This window comes from Vicugna pacos, chromosome 23 (assembly GCF_048564905.1).
Source record: "Vicugna pacos chromosome 23, VicPac4, whole genome shotgun sequence".
Classification (NCBI taxonomy): Eukaryota; Metazoa; Chordata; class Mammalia; order Artiodactyla; family Camelidae; genus Vicugna; species Vicugna pacos.
The window spans coordinates 26090643-26107320 of NC_133009.1; positions in this window are offsets into that span (position 1 = coordinate 26090643).

Consider the following 16678-nt stretch of genomic DNA (forward strand, 5'->3'; position numbering starts at 1 on the left):
GCTAAGTGAAGGTCCCCAGGCAAGAAGGAATGTGAAAGATTGTTATATTTGGACAGAGGAGTATGAGGGGAGAAAGTGGGAAAAGAGACTGGAGAGATAAGCAGGAGCCAGATTATGCAGAGTTTGGGGGCCATAATAAGAAATTGGAAATTTATCATAAAAGCTGTCACAATGTTTAAAGCAGACAAACGATATGATCAGATGTGCATTTTAAGACAATGGATTAGAGGGAATGACTACAGGAATTTTCGTCAGAAAGTGATTGCATTCATTTGTATGGCTTGGATAGGCTAATCGTGATGGTTAAACTAGAGGAAGGGGGAATTAATTTAAAGGAGATTTAAGAGGTAGAATTTATTGACTTGGTGATTAAAACGTCTCAAGAAGAGAGGAAAATTTTAAAAAGATGGCTATGTTTGTAGGCTGTGCCATTTGCTTTGAAACTGGAGAGGAAGCAGTTTTGGGTCAAGTTCACTTTTGTTCACGTTGAACTTGGAGTTTCTGTGAGATGTCTAAAAGGAGAGGCCAAGCAGGCAGGTCTGGAGCTCAAGAAACATCTTTGGGTACAATTTGTTAAATTTATGCTTATTGGTATACAGATGCTGCATGAAAGAGTAGAGCTACTTCAGACAGTAGGAAGTAAGAAGAGAGGAGAACTGGGATGCAGCCCCAACTTGCTCCAAGTTTTAAAGGGCCAGTAAAGGAGCAAGCTAAGAAAGGAGTCTGGAAAGAAACAGGGAATGTGAAAAGAGCCACTGGGTGAACTTTTGTTGTATGTCCAAAAATATTTTGTGGGGCAAATTTCTAAATAATCTGAGAACTTTTGAAGGATCTCAAATTTGTCTTCAAATTACAGAGAATACATTGATAGTGACAAGTTAGCCACCCATCATCCACACAGCTAGCTTTGTGGAAGAGTTGTACTGCTTTCTCTTAGAGCAGAATTCTTGCTCCTCTGCAATAACCTAATAGCCATTCTTCAGGGGTTCTACTTACAGCTCTGTCAGAGAGTTTATGAAAGGGTATAACATTCTGGAAGAATGGAAGTGATAAATGACAATTGGCAGAAGAGGGAGGCTTTGGAGTTCCCAGTTTGCATTTGGAGCTATAGCAGTGTGTCCAGGAGGCTCTTCAATCTCTCCACAGTTGCCCAATGGGAATGGGAGGAGATACCACTATTCTACGGAGTTCAGAGAACCAGATGACTGGAGTCCACCTGGCCACTAGAGGGCTCCAACCACACAGGTGATAGTTTCTTGCAGAGAACCCAGGGCCTACAACAGTGTGTTTCAAAGGCTATCTGTGAACTAAAGTATTTTTGTACACTTCAGCCATACAATAGAGTTAGTGTTAGAAACACCGACTGAGAGAAAAATAGATGAAGTGATTATGTTTCCCTCTGGTTGGAGGTCTTTTCCCAACTGCATATAATTTACACAGGTTGGCAACCTACAAAATTCTTTGTTAGCAAATTATAGTGTACAATTACTTCTTAACTCTGTTTGTCTTTGTTTCTTTACCCTCTTGTCCCTGCGAACAATTTCATTCTTCTTTGTTTCTTCATGAATTTTGCAAAGGAAAAAAAAGAAATTAAATTAAAGCAGCATTCAGGAATCTCTGCTCTTTTGCACTGTTGTCCTACTGGTCTACCAAAAACACTTTCCTAAGGCTTCTTAATATATACAAACAATGTGAAGTTATTTTCACAGTCTCAAATCAGGACTCATGCTCTGACAATGAAACACAACTTTTTAAAGTGAATTATTCTGTCACCATATATTGTCCCCAAATTCTGTCAGGATAGGCCAAACCATTCTGGAATGGACCAGATTTAGAACTCATCTACTTTAGGTTTTTAAACAATGCTTTGAGTGACCTTGGAACACAAACTCAGGTATGGGACTGGAGGAACTGCAAGAGGCGGCCCATGAATGTAACCTTTCTACTTCTTCTCTGAACTATGGCTCCTGGACTGACATCATGAGATTCCTGGACATAAATGTTTGATTCTGGCTGTACATCCCTCTTTCTCTAAGAAAGGTGGATTCCCTAGGCGTAGAGTGAGATAAGAGCTTTTTTTCTGCTTTCGTTTCAAAATGAGTTGGTTCTACTTTGGAGCCGCATAGTCTGAGCACTTCCTTCTGAGCGTTTTTTAAGGATTAAGTAAATAATGTTGGCAACATTTCGGGCACAGTTGTGGTGCCGTTCTTGGCACCCAGCCATATGTTCCCTCCACTGGCATGGCTCTGGGAAGGCCACCGGCCAGCCCCTGCCTGTCTGTCCCATCCTGCTTCTTCACCCCGCGGTGACTGCTCTCTGAACCCTGTGGGCACAGACATGCTTTCCTCTCTTCTAAGCTCCTTTCAAAAGTAACAATGGGTCTTTTCAGTGGATGATTAGAGCCCAGCACCCTGACAGAACTGACATGCATGAAATATTTTCTGACCTCTGTGGTATGCACCTCCATTAACCTCCTTTCAAATCATTATGTGTCTAAACAAACAACAAATGGGAACTTAAAGGGACTTCTCATCCCAGTAACCACTAATATACAATGGGGTTCCCCAGCAGAGGAACCTTCACAAGTGGAGACCCAGAAGCTAAATGGTATCTGGGGTGTTTGATGAAGAACACTGCTTCTCCTGGAGTATATATACAGAGTGTATATATAGTATAATATATAATAATACATAATATTGAGTAAAATATATAATATATTATTGTATATAAATTATGTATAAATATATAGTATATAATTATGGTAATATATAATATATAGTATACTATAAAATGTATGATACATTATATATATATATATATAAATTATATATAAATTTGTAGTACAATATATAATATATATAAATGGTACCTGATGTGTTTGATAAACAGCACTGCCGCTCCTGGAGTTGTATATATATGTATATATGAATAAAGTATAACATATATTATAATAAATAATATAAGAATTACTTAATTATATATTACATATAATATCTTTATATATAAATGTATACATTTGTTTTTAATGTTTTTTAAGCAATAGAAGTAACATCATGGAGGGTAAAGCCATGTAGGACCAAAAATGCAGTCATGTCCTGGAACTCCTGATAGTAACTTAGGTGTCACATTTCCTGACACCCAACAGAGACCTTCCTGAGCCCACCATGAATACCCTTAAGCTTGCATCAGAAAAGCTGTAAAACCCCATGCTCCTTTTATGGTTAATCACAGCAAAAGAAGCTTGAAGTCTTGCCAAAGGATGGCTGAATACCCTGGACAAGAGGAGAGACAGTGTGCCTCCCTCTGCACTGGACAGTGTTCACCTGGTCTGAGTGGCAGAGGCAGGGCTGCTCCAGGGGTCACTGCTGTCCCTTCCCTCATGCCCAGGTTGGATGGCAATTCTTGGGTTGTGCTTTGCTATGCTACCCTTTGCCTAAGGTCATTCATCAATCGATTGGAGGCAACAGCATCACTGAGAGTTGATCAAAAGTTTGAAGAGTGAATTAGAGGTGAAAACAAGTCACAAAAATGTCTTGCATGACACTTTTTTTCAGAAGTACTTATGTCATTTACTGTCAAGTGGTATAGCCAGGCTTAAAGTATAGGGCAGACATACATACTACATATACTGGGATATTAAAATGAAATGTATTCTCTGTTGCTTGTTGGCCTCCATGCAAAAATGGAAATGGTTTGAATTAAGAATCTGTACTTCCTTTCAACAGATCAATATTTAATGGTGGACCGGCTTTCCTCTTTGGTAAGCTGATTCACTGGGCACTGGTTTGTCAAAACTGCTTATAGCAGTTTGCTTAAAATTCATAAGTTCTTTTAAAGTTTTAACTCAAAACAGACTGTCCAGCTTTACCTCCCCCCGCCTCCCCTCAGCCTTCATAACCTCCTGGGTCTCAGCTGGCTGAGAAGCCTCTGCATGTACACTTGAATATCCACCTCCACACCTCACCTCTCGCTGTGCCCTCTGTGAGCTCAGAAGCCCCAGTGCTCAGTCTCCACATGTGAGGCTTCCTCTGCTGCAGGACCCCCCTCCCCTGTTCTTTTCACTCTTGCACCCACCCCCTCCCCACACCCCTCCACCCCCTACGCTGGTATAACATTTCCTTATTTCCAGTCCTTCCTGTCTCCATTCAGTTATCACTTCCCTGGAGCAGTTTCATCAGACCCTTCTAACATCAGTCAGAGACGTCATGTGGTCAGCAAACTGTGGCCAAGTCTTGCTCAACACCTGTTTTTGTAAAGAAAGTTTTATTAGAACACAGCTATTGCCATTAGTTTGTGTATACTTGCTTCTTGGCTACCACAGCAGAGTTGAGTAGTTAAGACAGACACCGTATGTTAGTAAAGCTGAAATATTTACTCTCTGGCCCTTTACAGATAATGTTTGCCACCTGTAGCCCATACCTTGTAAAGACTGAGTGGCTGAGTTTGGCAATTTTATATGCAAAAATACAATTCTGTATTGGAGACCAAGAGATGAAGACTTGGGTTATTAATGTTTTTACTTTGTAGCTTTTCTAAATAAAGAGGAAAATTACTACTTTACAAATATGGATTTAAAAGAAATTACAATTAATATTTTAGGGAAATATCTGTTGAACCAGCTACCAGAAGAGGCAGTTGCTAGCTTTTATTACTACAGAGGACTGTCCTTTCTATCACGTTAGAGATATCTGAGGACAGTTTAAAATCATTTGAATATACATTTTTATTGTGGTAAAATATAGATTAGGTAATATAACATTTACCATTTAAACCGCTTTTAAATGTATAGTTCAGTGACATTAAGTACTTTCACATTTTTGTGCTGCCATCACCACCGTTCAGCTTCAGAACTTTCATCTTTCAAAACAGAAACTCTGTACTCATTAAACAATAACTCCTCATTGTCCTGTCCCCCAGCCCTTAGCAATCACCGTTCTACTTTCTGTCTGTATGAATTTAGCTACTTTTTTTATTTCATGTAAGTAGAATCATATAGTATTTGTCCTTTTATGACCGACTTATTTCACTTAGCATAATGTTCTCAAGTTTCATCTCTGGTACAGCATGTGTCTGAATTTCCTTTTTTAAAGGCTGAATAATATTCCATTGTCTGTATATATCACATTTTTAAAAATGTATTCATTCGTTGATGAACATTTGGCTTGCTTCCACTTTTGGCTGTCATGAAAAATGCTGCTAACAACACGGACGTACAAATGTTTATTTGAGCCCTTTCTGTCAATTCTTTTGAGTATGTACCCAGAAGGGGAACTTCTGGATTGTACAGTAATTCTATTTTTAATTTTTTTGAGGAATATATATACTGTTTTCCATATTGGCTGCACCATTTTACATTTCCACCAGCAGTGCACAAGGATTTCAATTTCTCCGTATCTTTGCCAACACTTACTTTCTGTTTTGTTTTTGTTTTTGTTTTTTTGATGATAGTCATTCTAGTGGGTGTGACCTGATATGTCATTGAGGTTTTGATTTGCATTTCCTAACATTTAGTGATGTTGAGCATCTTTTCATGCCATCTGTTTTGGCCATTTGTATATTTCTTTGGGGAAATATACATTTCTTTGGGGAAATGTTTATTCAAGTCATTTGTCCATTTTTAATAGGTTTGTTTGGTTTTTGTTGTTACTGTTGAGTTGAGTTGCTATTGTTGAAATGTAAGAGTTCTTTATATATTCTGAATAATAGCCCTTTTTTAGATATACCGACTTTCAAATACTTTCTCCTATTCTTTGGGTTGCCTCTTTCACCCTGTTGATAGTCGTCTTTGATGCACAGAAGCTTTTAATTTTGATGTAATCCAATTTACCTGTATTTTTCTTTTGTTGCCTGTGCTTTTGGTACCTTATCCAAGAAATCACTTCCAAACGCAATGTCCTAAAGCTTTCCCCTATGTTTTCTTCTAAGAGTTTCATAGTTTTAGCTCTGACGTGTAGGTCGTTGAGCTAGTGTGAGCTGATTTTTGTATTGGTATACGGCAAGAGTCCAACTTTATTCTTTTGCATGTGGATATCCAGTTTTCCCAGCACAATTTTTAAAAGAGACTGTCCTTTCCTCATTGAATGGTCTTGGCACCCTTGTAAAAAAATCATTTGACCACACATGTGAGGGTTCGCTTCTGCCCTTTCTTTTTGATTCCAATGGTCCATATTTCTGCCTTTATGCTTGTACCACGCTATTTTTCTTACTGTAGCTTGTAGTGAGTTTTAAAATCGGGAGGTGTGAGACCTCCAATTTGGTTCTTCTTTTCAAGACTATTTTGGCTATTCAAAGTCCCTTGAAATATTATGTGAACTTTAGGATGGATTTTTCTAAAATGTCATTGGATGAAATATACTTGTCTGATAGGAGATCTGCTGCATGAACCAAAGTCTTCCCTCTCTTTCCCACTATGTGACTTGAGCATTTTCTTTTGTTCTACACCTTTTTTGCCCAACCTGAGTAAAGACGTTTGTATTTGTCTACAATGTATTTCGTGTGTCTTGCCCTGTCTAAATTAGAGTGGTGGACACCAGAGATAATGTTGACATCACTTTCCTCGGGCAGCTACTTCTCAGCTGGGTTGATATCACTCTTTGGAAGTTTTTGTCTCCTCTCTATGCAGAGAGACCACAGGTCTCAAGCACATCACAGGTCTGTGTGCTGCTAAATGGGTCACGAGAAAGCCCCACTCATGGCTGATGTAAACATGATCATACGGCCAATAATGCTTGTATGTAGCTGGCTGAAATGCAGCTGGAAAACATAAAGATTCAGCTTTTCTCTGCCAACTGGATTTTAATGACCAAACCACAGAGGTTTGGACTATTTAAATAAAATAGGACAAATGGAAGAAAAATTCAATATCCTCACCAAAAAAAAAAAAAACCCACCCATGTGATTTGTAATCTGCAGGACTGTAAAATCAATATTATATTTGAGAGGGAAAAGTGGAAACATTTCTTGGATATGCACAGTGGACACTGTTTGGAGTTTCAGTATTTGACCCAATAAACTGTATTATTAAAAATTTGCAGGCAGAAATCTCTTCCTTTTTCCTTTTGGAGCTTTGGTTTGGTTTTATTTTTTTAGCTGTCTTCCAAAAGGAATTCCAAAGTTTTTTTGACAATTTTATCATTTCTGACTTAAGCCTGTTGCAAATCTCTTTGAAACAACTAGGCCCAAGGGTGGTTCGGGCGGCTGCCTGAATTCCACGCAAATGTAAAAAGTCTCTTCCATTTTAAGTGCTACACTTTGCCGTAATAGAATCCAGATGCTTAAACCATTCAAAGATTACCTTTTACAGTGTGAACAGAAGCATGAATGTAAGTGTTATGTTAAAATGTAGTTAGATTCCAATTGTTACTAAGCTTTTTGAGTATAACTTCTGAAGGAGAGTTGAGGCAGAGAAGCCTAGGGAAAAGGGAACAAAAAAATTATACACACACACACACACACACACACACACACACATATACACACACACACACACACACATATATATACATATGCATGCCTGGGAAAGTCTCATTACGCCATCACTGGAGAGCATCATAATTAGATTAAGCTGCTGCAGAGTATACATAATTAACAGCAAAAGAGACCAGGAGACTCCTTTTGAGACTGGAGTAATAACTCAGCAAGAAGGAGCTAGGCTTCTCCTCTCATGTAATCCAAAGGGAATTCCCAATATGAAGTGAAACTGAGCCCCCCACAACTCAATACTCTGTCAGCTACTGTAACTTATTTTTACTTCTCACTGGAGTGACGAGGAAAGGAGGTTTCCTATTGTTTCGTACATGTCACGTGTAGTGCAGGTGAGCTCTCAAAGTCTTGCGTCATACCGTTTAATTTATTGTTGATATGCTGACACATCTGATTTCCTATCTATGTTCAGTGATGTCTCTACACACACACCAATGTGCACCAACACTCAAGTGTCATATCAAAATAAGTGAGCCTCTTTTTGAGCCATCAGAATGCCTGATATTAAAACACAAGCTAATCCATGAGATAGCCACTGTTTGTGTGGCACAAATTGCTCAATTATTTTTGCCTTTAGGACAATGTTGAGGGCACTGCTTGCAAATTCTTAGTGATCAACCTATGAATGGTGGAGCTCCTTGAAAAAAAATTGGTTGGAATAATTTTGATCACTTTATATTTTCAGGCATCATCAAAGAACACTTATTACACATCCACACTGTGTGTGAAGTTGCTTTGGATATCTCAGAATCGACAGCTCATATTAGAAATCCAGATGAAGACTCCTATGGAGATCTGAACACGTGACCTGGATTGAGAGGTTTCTGCTGAGATGCCAGTTATGTCACGTGGGGATCTTGGTTTCTTCATTTGGAAAATAAGGAAGTTGGATAGGATTCCTAAATTTTCTTCTGCTTCTACTATTTTATGTTTCTAGAATCCTCAAGTCAGGACATAACCCTTTGCATAGGAAAAAAAGGTGTTTTTGTTGGTTTGTTTATAAATATGATTGCAAAGGTTCCCTGTCCCAGAATGTTTAAGCTCTTCTCACCTACCTGCTGGGTTACTTGAATTTCGGCCAGTAGAGCAAGCTTATGGAATAAGACAGGTATTATGTCTTCAGAAGTTTTGATCGGAAATGCAATTGTGCTATCTTGGTCAAGTAGCACTAAGTCATTTTCTCCCATTAATATATTAACATGAAACTGGATTCTCAAAGGCTGGAAATGAAGAACCAGGGGTAGAGGTGTTCAAAGGACAGGGATATTGGGTGGGAAATGTCACATAGTTGGCTTCAGACAGTGGGGTGGGAGGAGCCTGGGAAAGTAGGAGTCCATTAAAATTTTTGTTGTTGTTATTGTTATTGAGACATACTTTGTGAATTTAATATTTTAAGTGTTTGGAAAGGTTATCATGGGCTTCCTTCATCAGTACAGAAACCCATATGCTGAGGTAGTAATGGATGGAGAAGCCCAGAAAGATGACAGTTAGAAGTTATTGGCTCCTTGAACTCTATAAAGCCATGGCATTTCTTCTCTAAAACACAGATCTGAGAGGCTGTTCACTTTCTTAGAAGTATAGTGCCAACTTTGGGACTCAAGATTCTTCACCATCTGGCCCCAAACCAATTACCAAATCTCATCTCCAGCTTTCCCTTTCCCTGTACTGCTTGGTGGTGCCTGACAAAGTTGGTATTTGATGCTTTCTTACATGATAGAACAAAAAGTTTTAATCTGTGGGAGTCCACAACCTTCTTGCAAAGAGGAGACTTAATGTCACTTTCTTCCCTAATTTTGGAAGGTCATTCTGTTTCTGGATTTTGGGAATGTAGAACTGAGCCATAGGACAATATGCAAGTGCATCAGAATGATTGGGAGAAAGGGAGATGGAGAGAAAAGTCACCTGAATCAGGTTTTGGAACCAGAGCTAAAAAGGGTCAAAATTCACAGAGCTTGGAGTGAGATGGAATGGAGAAAATGGAAGTGAGAACAGGGGGAAGTGGATAAGGGAGAGAGAACACTCAGGTAGGAGAATGGGAGTTTCCTCAAGTTGCAAGGAGGTGGAGAAATGGACAGCCCAGGGGATTCTGACAGGAGATGCTGTGGGTAATGTACTTAGATCTTCTATAATGTCTTTAAGAGCTGCAAGCCAGGACTAAACTTCCTGCTCCTAGCATGCTCCTTGGAATGTGACTCATCCCAGGACTGATCCACTGAGTCACAGCTGCAATGGAGCCACACTTGCCATTGCTTATGCTTCTCCCTTGCATGAAATACGCTTCTTTTTTTCTACCAGGCCATAGTTTGTTTTCCCTCCAAGGACAGGTGCAAATGTTACTTCCCTGGAGTAGTCCTCATTGCAGCACTCTACCTCGAGCCAAGGAATCAGTACTCCCTAAGTACTCCAGAAGCACTTTTTAAAGTACTTCTGCTATAGTACTTATTAGAATCTGGCCCATTATATATGAGGATCCATTCGTCTTTTTCGTACACCTTGACTTGATCAGATTTGTATCCCTAGCATCGGACATGTGCCTTGTATACTGCATATGACCAGGACATTGAATTGAATTAATCCAGATTTGATCTGGTCCCAACCAATACAAACATTCAAGTTAGTACAGTACACTGGTCATGATGCACTAACATTCACAAACCAGGATTAAAATATTTTATTCAACTAGAATATAGAGCCTTAGTAGAATTCAACTCTGCTTTTTTCTTCATTTTATACACAAGAGGATAGAACGCTGATGTGACAATTTATAAGTCTGAAGTCATCTTTTTTATTGTCTCCATTTCATACATGTCTGAGTCTGTTATTTAGGAAGGTTATATAAAAGAAACAAAAAGAATATTTTAAAGTACTGTCCCATTTTATTCGGTTTCATTAGTAAGGAGATTTGTATGCCCACCCTTGTTCAAAGTTAAATGAGCCTACTCAAATCCTTTTGGGGCTTAAGTGGAATATAAATAAAGAAAGAAGAAACACATTCTCAGTGCTTGCTAAAAAATAATATTTGTGTAGTGCCAGGTTTGTGATAGTGAAATAAAGTGTTTCACCAGGTCATTATAGTTTTTGCTGTACAAACTGGTTTGCTTAAATGATGTGCATTCTTCAGGACTGCTGCAGTTTGAATGCTATCCATGATTGCTTCAATTCTGCCTTTTATTTTGGATGATTGAAAACTTATCTTTGGGACCACAGCAGACACCGTCGGTGGCCTACTCAACAGCTTGAATTCCATTTTCTCTTGTTGACAAAGCCCTCCCGCCCTCCATGTTTTCAACTGGAACTCTACTTCTCTTCTGAGTGGCTCAGAAGGAGTGACTATCTCCAGGTCCAGGGGTAACTCTAAACTGGATATGCCAATAATAACTGGCCTCAGCATGGGTCAGAGGTATAATTCTGGACAAGGAAACATGGGATAGTCTTCTGGAGGGTACTTGGGAAAGATTTCCTTCACTCTTAAGTTAAAATAAAAATGATGAAAGGGAGAAACTATCTGTACACATTGTAGTGCCTAGTTTTGAAGCTCAGAACAAACAGCTAAAGAACAAAGTTGATATGCTGAGGAACAAAAAGATGGAAAGAAACTGCATCCCTGATATTGTCTCTGTACACTAGGAACACTCCACCTCAGCATTAAATATGAGGTGAGATGAAGAATATAATTCATTGTCTAAGAAAGATGACATAGACTTTTGTTTTTTATTATTTACTTCCAAAGATATGATCTAACTGATCTAAAGAAAGAAGGACATAGAAGTAGAAAGATATAATTCTTATCTCAGCTTATAATTTAATTGTAAAGAATAAATACACACAGAAAATTACTGAAGAAAAATTATAAAATCATAAATCAAGTAGAGGATCTTAACAGGTTTTGTCCACCTGAACACATTGTCAGTCTGGTGAAGTCTATGGTTTCCTCGTCAGATAAATGCTTTTAAATAAATGAAGTAAACTACATAGGCTCACAAAAGAAAACAATTACATTGTAAAAGTTCCCCAGGTTAAGAAGTCTGGAAGGATGCATAACTTAAAATGACACTCAGCATTCTTTTTTATGAAATTAAATTTTCAGAATCAGTATGACTTATGTACTTAAGCCCAGTGTCATCTGGTTCAATATCAAAAGCAAAAAGTTCAGTCAAACCAATTACCTACTGTTTCAAATGCTGCAATAAATTTAAATTAAAAAGAAACTGAATTTAATAAAATTGTTATCCTATATACAGGCTACCAAAGTCAGCACCAAGTGATGAGAAATTGTTATATTTTCCCATTTTCTGAAACTAAAGACATTCACAAACCAAAGAGTACTACCCTCCACTTTAACTGAAGAAGCTGTGTAGTAAAGTATATTATTGGTCCCAAGTACATTCTGTCTCTCCTCAGCCATTCATGAGGCCCATCCTTATAGGTTCCTTCCCTGATACTTTCTCTGTGGTAAGATTCTACTTCCTGCTCCAATGATATCAAGTTTGGCCATGTGACCTGATTTAGCCAATGGAATATGAGCAGAAATGAGATGCATCACTTCCCAGCTGAAGCTTTACAACAAATATTGTGGTTCCATCATTATTCTTTTTCCTCTGTCATGATAATGTGATGTACCAGAGAGGGGTCACTCTTTTATCTTGGATCCCATAGCAGTGGAGACACATGGAACAAAAACTGGTCCACAGATGACAGGTTATGTGAGCAAGAAATACACCTTTGTAGCTGTAAGTCACTTAGAATTTGGGGTTGTTTATTACCAAAACATAACTTAGTGAAAAGTAATTAATGCAAGTTGATATTTATGGAGAATCTTTCTGATTTCTCCACAATTATCTTTCTTTCTGGTACCATGCAATATTTTTCATATTGCTCTTTTTTCATATCAGATTTATTGTTCCTCTAACAGCAGCACATAGTAGATGTTAAAACATTTATTATCATTTGCAATATTTCTGTGAGCTTTTCTTTCTTCTTCCTGGCAAGTTAGTAAGTTATACAGCTATTATCTTTATTAGACAAGATATGAGTTAGTTAGAAATTGGTTATATGGTTAGACAGATCACTCCCACTATAGTAACATTTTGTAGACTCAGCCTGAAGCCAAAATGTCTAGATGAGGTCTTTTTAGTTGGAAGATGAACTAACCTGAATTGAGATAAGTTCATAAGCACAAAATCAAAAATCTGGAATACAATTTAAAATGTAGTCAATCATCTTGATTTTTTATTGTTAACATACCCAACCTCCAGACACTGATGTTTAAAGTTATCATCATGGATAGTATTAGCCATCATGGTTGGAAGTTTATAGCTTCACTAGATCACAGCTGAGGCTCCCAGAGAAGCCATCCAGACAAAGATAACAATTTTCTAAAAATAAGGAGACATTTTTAAGTCAAAATTTCACTGCTGTCCTGGGAGGTGCTGGCCCTGATTTCCATTTATCATGATCACATCTGTGCTTCTGACTTGACAGATAGTCCTTTTATGACTAAACATGAAAGGAATTTTAGTTTTATGGAATACTGTCAAAGAATGAGAAGAGGGGCTCTGTTCTGGCAACATTCCCAGGTCTAAACTTTGTGGAGGTATCCAGGGAAGAGCTGTTATTAATTGACATTGACAGTCAAATGATACAGGTCAACTCCTGGTGATCCAAGGCTGTTTATTCAAGTCCCAGGCAACTCAGGTTCTCCTCCACCCTTTGCATGAAGCCTTCCCTTGTGTCATTGTGCTCTTTATTAACACTTCCACCAGAAAAGCAGAAAGGGTATGCCCAACTTTGTTAAGCAGATCAAGCAAGAAGTTAGCATGGAGAATGATGAATCATTGTGACTTGTGAATTATAAGTTAATTTCACATATGAAAGTGTGCTGATCATTAAGACTTGGATGAAAATCACTCACATAGAGAGCCAATTGATCTCTTTCCACCTTGTCCAATTGATGGTCACTTATTCTTCCTTTAACACAAGATTCCAAGATTACCTTTCTGTGAGTTCTTTCTAAACCCTTAGTCAGTTGATGTATCCTTCCTCTAGACTATCTTAGGACCTTGTACAGACCTTCATCACACTTTGACTACAGCACTGCTGTGTTGTGCTGCCTTGTTCTCAAATATGGGATGTATCAATACTGAGACAAAATTAACATAAATCAGATATTTGATGCAACTATTAAGTTTTCCAAAAAACACATGGAAAAGAATCCAAATAGTTTGTTTAAACCATTTTTGAATACAGAAGGGCATAGTTTGATTTAATTTTTCAACTTCTTACATGTCAGTTGGTTATAGTGGTTTCAGATAGATGTGGCTGAAATAGGCAAGTTGACTCTTGCTAAAATTCATAACATTGCTACCCTGATTAGCTCAGAAACCTAAAAATTAAAGGCTCAATGTACTTTATGTGACTCCAATACAAATTCATACATGAATAAATCCAAATGGATACTCTATTTGTCCATGAAAAAAGAAAGAATGATTCTTCTGTAAAAGTGACATATTCGCTTTCCCTTATTGAAGTTCCAGTATGTTGATTTGTTCAGCAAGTTTTCATTGAACCTCTCCTCTGTGTCTGGCATATTATGGGGTTTACATTCTATTGAGGGAAAACAAACTAATACATAATCACAAAATCAAGATCAGATGGTGATAAGATCTCTGAAGACAATAAAAACAGCGAGATGAGATAAAGAATGGCTGGGAAGCTGTGGCTGCTTTAGAGAGATTGATCAAGGTGGGAATAGTGTGAGAAAATCACATTTCAATTGGTCCTAGAATGACACAAAGGAGCTAGCTAAGGAGAGAATCGATCAGAGGCTAGCGTGCATAAGTCAAAAGGTGAGAAATTGTGTCCTAGGAAATGGAAAATAGGTAGATATGGAAGTTAAGGTGCTTTGGGCTGCAAGTAACAATACTCCACTCAAACAGACTTAAGCACTAAGAAGTATTTATTATCCAACTTAGAGTTGAATTATATAACAACAAATTATACATCAACAAAGGGAGAAAGGGTAAAAATAATTTTAATATGTTTTATTTAACCTCTATCTCCCAAATATTATTATATCTATATGTAGTCAATGAAAAAAAAATTTGAAATCTTGCTATTTGTGACAACATGGATGGAACGCGAGGGCATTGTGCTAAGTGAAATAAACCAGACAGAGACAAATACTGCATGGCATCACTTATATGTGGAATCTTTAAAAAAAGTCAAACTCTTAGAAACAGTAGAAAAGTGGTTGTCAGGGCCTTGAGAGTGGGGGAAATTAGGAGATGTTGGTAAAGGGCACCAACTTTCAGCTGTCAGATGAATAAGGCCTGAGGAGCTAATGTAAAACATAATCCATAGTTGATACACTGCATTATATCACTGAAATTTTCTAGGAGAGTAGAGCTTAAATGTTCTCACCCAAATAATTAATAGTTATAATAATAATGATGATGATGATGATGATGATAAATCTGTGAGATGATGGATCGATGGATGGGTTAATTAACTAGATGCTGGATGATGGGATGTGTACATATATCAAACGTATACATCTACCAAATCATCTTTAACAATGCATACGTATATCAAATCACCACGATGTATGCTTTAAATCTCTTATGATTTTATTTGTCAATTATACCTTCAAAAAGCTGAAAAATAAACAATGCAGAAAAAAATGCTCAACTAAATATTATGCATATCTTTTCTTTTTCTGACATTAAGTCTTCAAAATCTAATGAGTACTGGCTACATTTCAGTATGTTCCACAGTTGCATGTGGCTCTTGGCTCCTGTCCTGACAGCACAAGTGTAGATTATGAATACAGAGAGACAAGAGAGGAAGCAGGGTGTAGATTATTCTGGCAACAGTCCTGGGAAGAAACTGTGGTATCTTGGACTCAGGTGGCATCAACGAATGGGAAGTGAAGTCAGTGACTTTGGTACATATGCTTTTTGGACATAAAAGCAATTACTTGCTATGATTTCTGCCCTTTACTAGCTGTGTGATTTTGGAAAAATACCTTAACCTCTTAAAGAACTGGTTGCTCCTCTGTCAGAGAAGCATAGTACAGTGGTCTTCCCCTGCAATTGAGAGAATGGGATGAGGTAATTCATGGAAAGCACTTATCAGAATTCCTGGAACAAACCCAGTCCTTTAAAACCTATAAAGCAGTGTAAATGAAGACCTCAGTGGAGACTGAGAATGTTCCTGAATGTGGTCATCAAAGAAAGTCACTTTTAAGCAGAGACTCGCAGGATGAGTAGACTTGAGACAGGCAGACATGACAGAAGCAAGTGCCCCAGAAGGAGGTACCAAGGTAGCAAATTTCAACATATGTGTGAAAATGGCAAGTAGTTAGATTTGAGCCAAATGAAGACTGACTGTAGGGGAGCAATGACAAATATGGATGGAAAGCGATATGGTGTGAAATGGTTGGAGTCTCAGCTAAAGAGTTAAAATTTATTGTAAAAGTAGTGAGGAGTTTCATTCTATTTTAATCAGAGGAGTGACATCCAAGTAGTATTTTGGGGAAGATCACCCAGTTCAGTAGTGCTCAGGAGAGATTAAAGAAAGGAACCATTAGACTCAGGAGAACTAATCAAGGGGCTCCTTGTGATTGTCCAGACATGAGACAGTAAAGGAATGTGATAGATAGTTGAATGCAAAAAATATCCCAGAAAAGGGAAGATATAGCTCAGTGGCTGAATGGGTGCTTAGCATGCACGAGCTCATGGGTTCAATCCCCAGTACCTTCGTTAGATTTAAAAAAATAATAATAAATAAACCTAATTACCTACTCCCCAAAAAACCAAAAAATAGCCTAGAGAAACCTTTTATTACTACATTGTTCTTTTTCCTTTGTGCGAACTTCTTTGTAGAGGTGTGGTTCTGCCTATACAACACTGACTTCTTCATTGTCTTCAAACGTTAAAGGCTACACAAACTAACAAACAAGTCAAAGTAAGTATGACATGTATGGTGGACAAGAAAGATTTTACAGGAAGGGTTATCCCGCACTGTTGGGAAATCAATTATCCATATAAGTTAATCTTGCTGGTCACTGAGTTTCCCCTTTGCACAACCAACATTTTAAAAACTTTATTTTGGCCATCTGCATGTCTAGTTTAATATGTTATATGTAGTAATTGGCTACTTAGTGAGCTGCATGGAAAACTCATGCGTGCATGCGTGT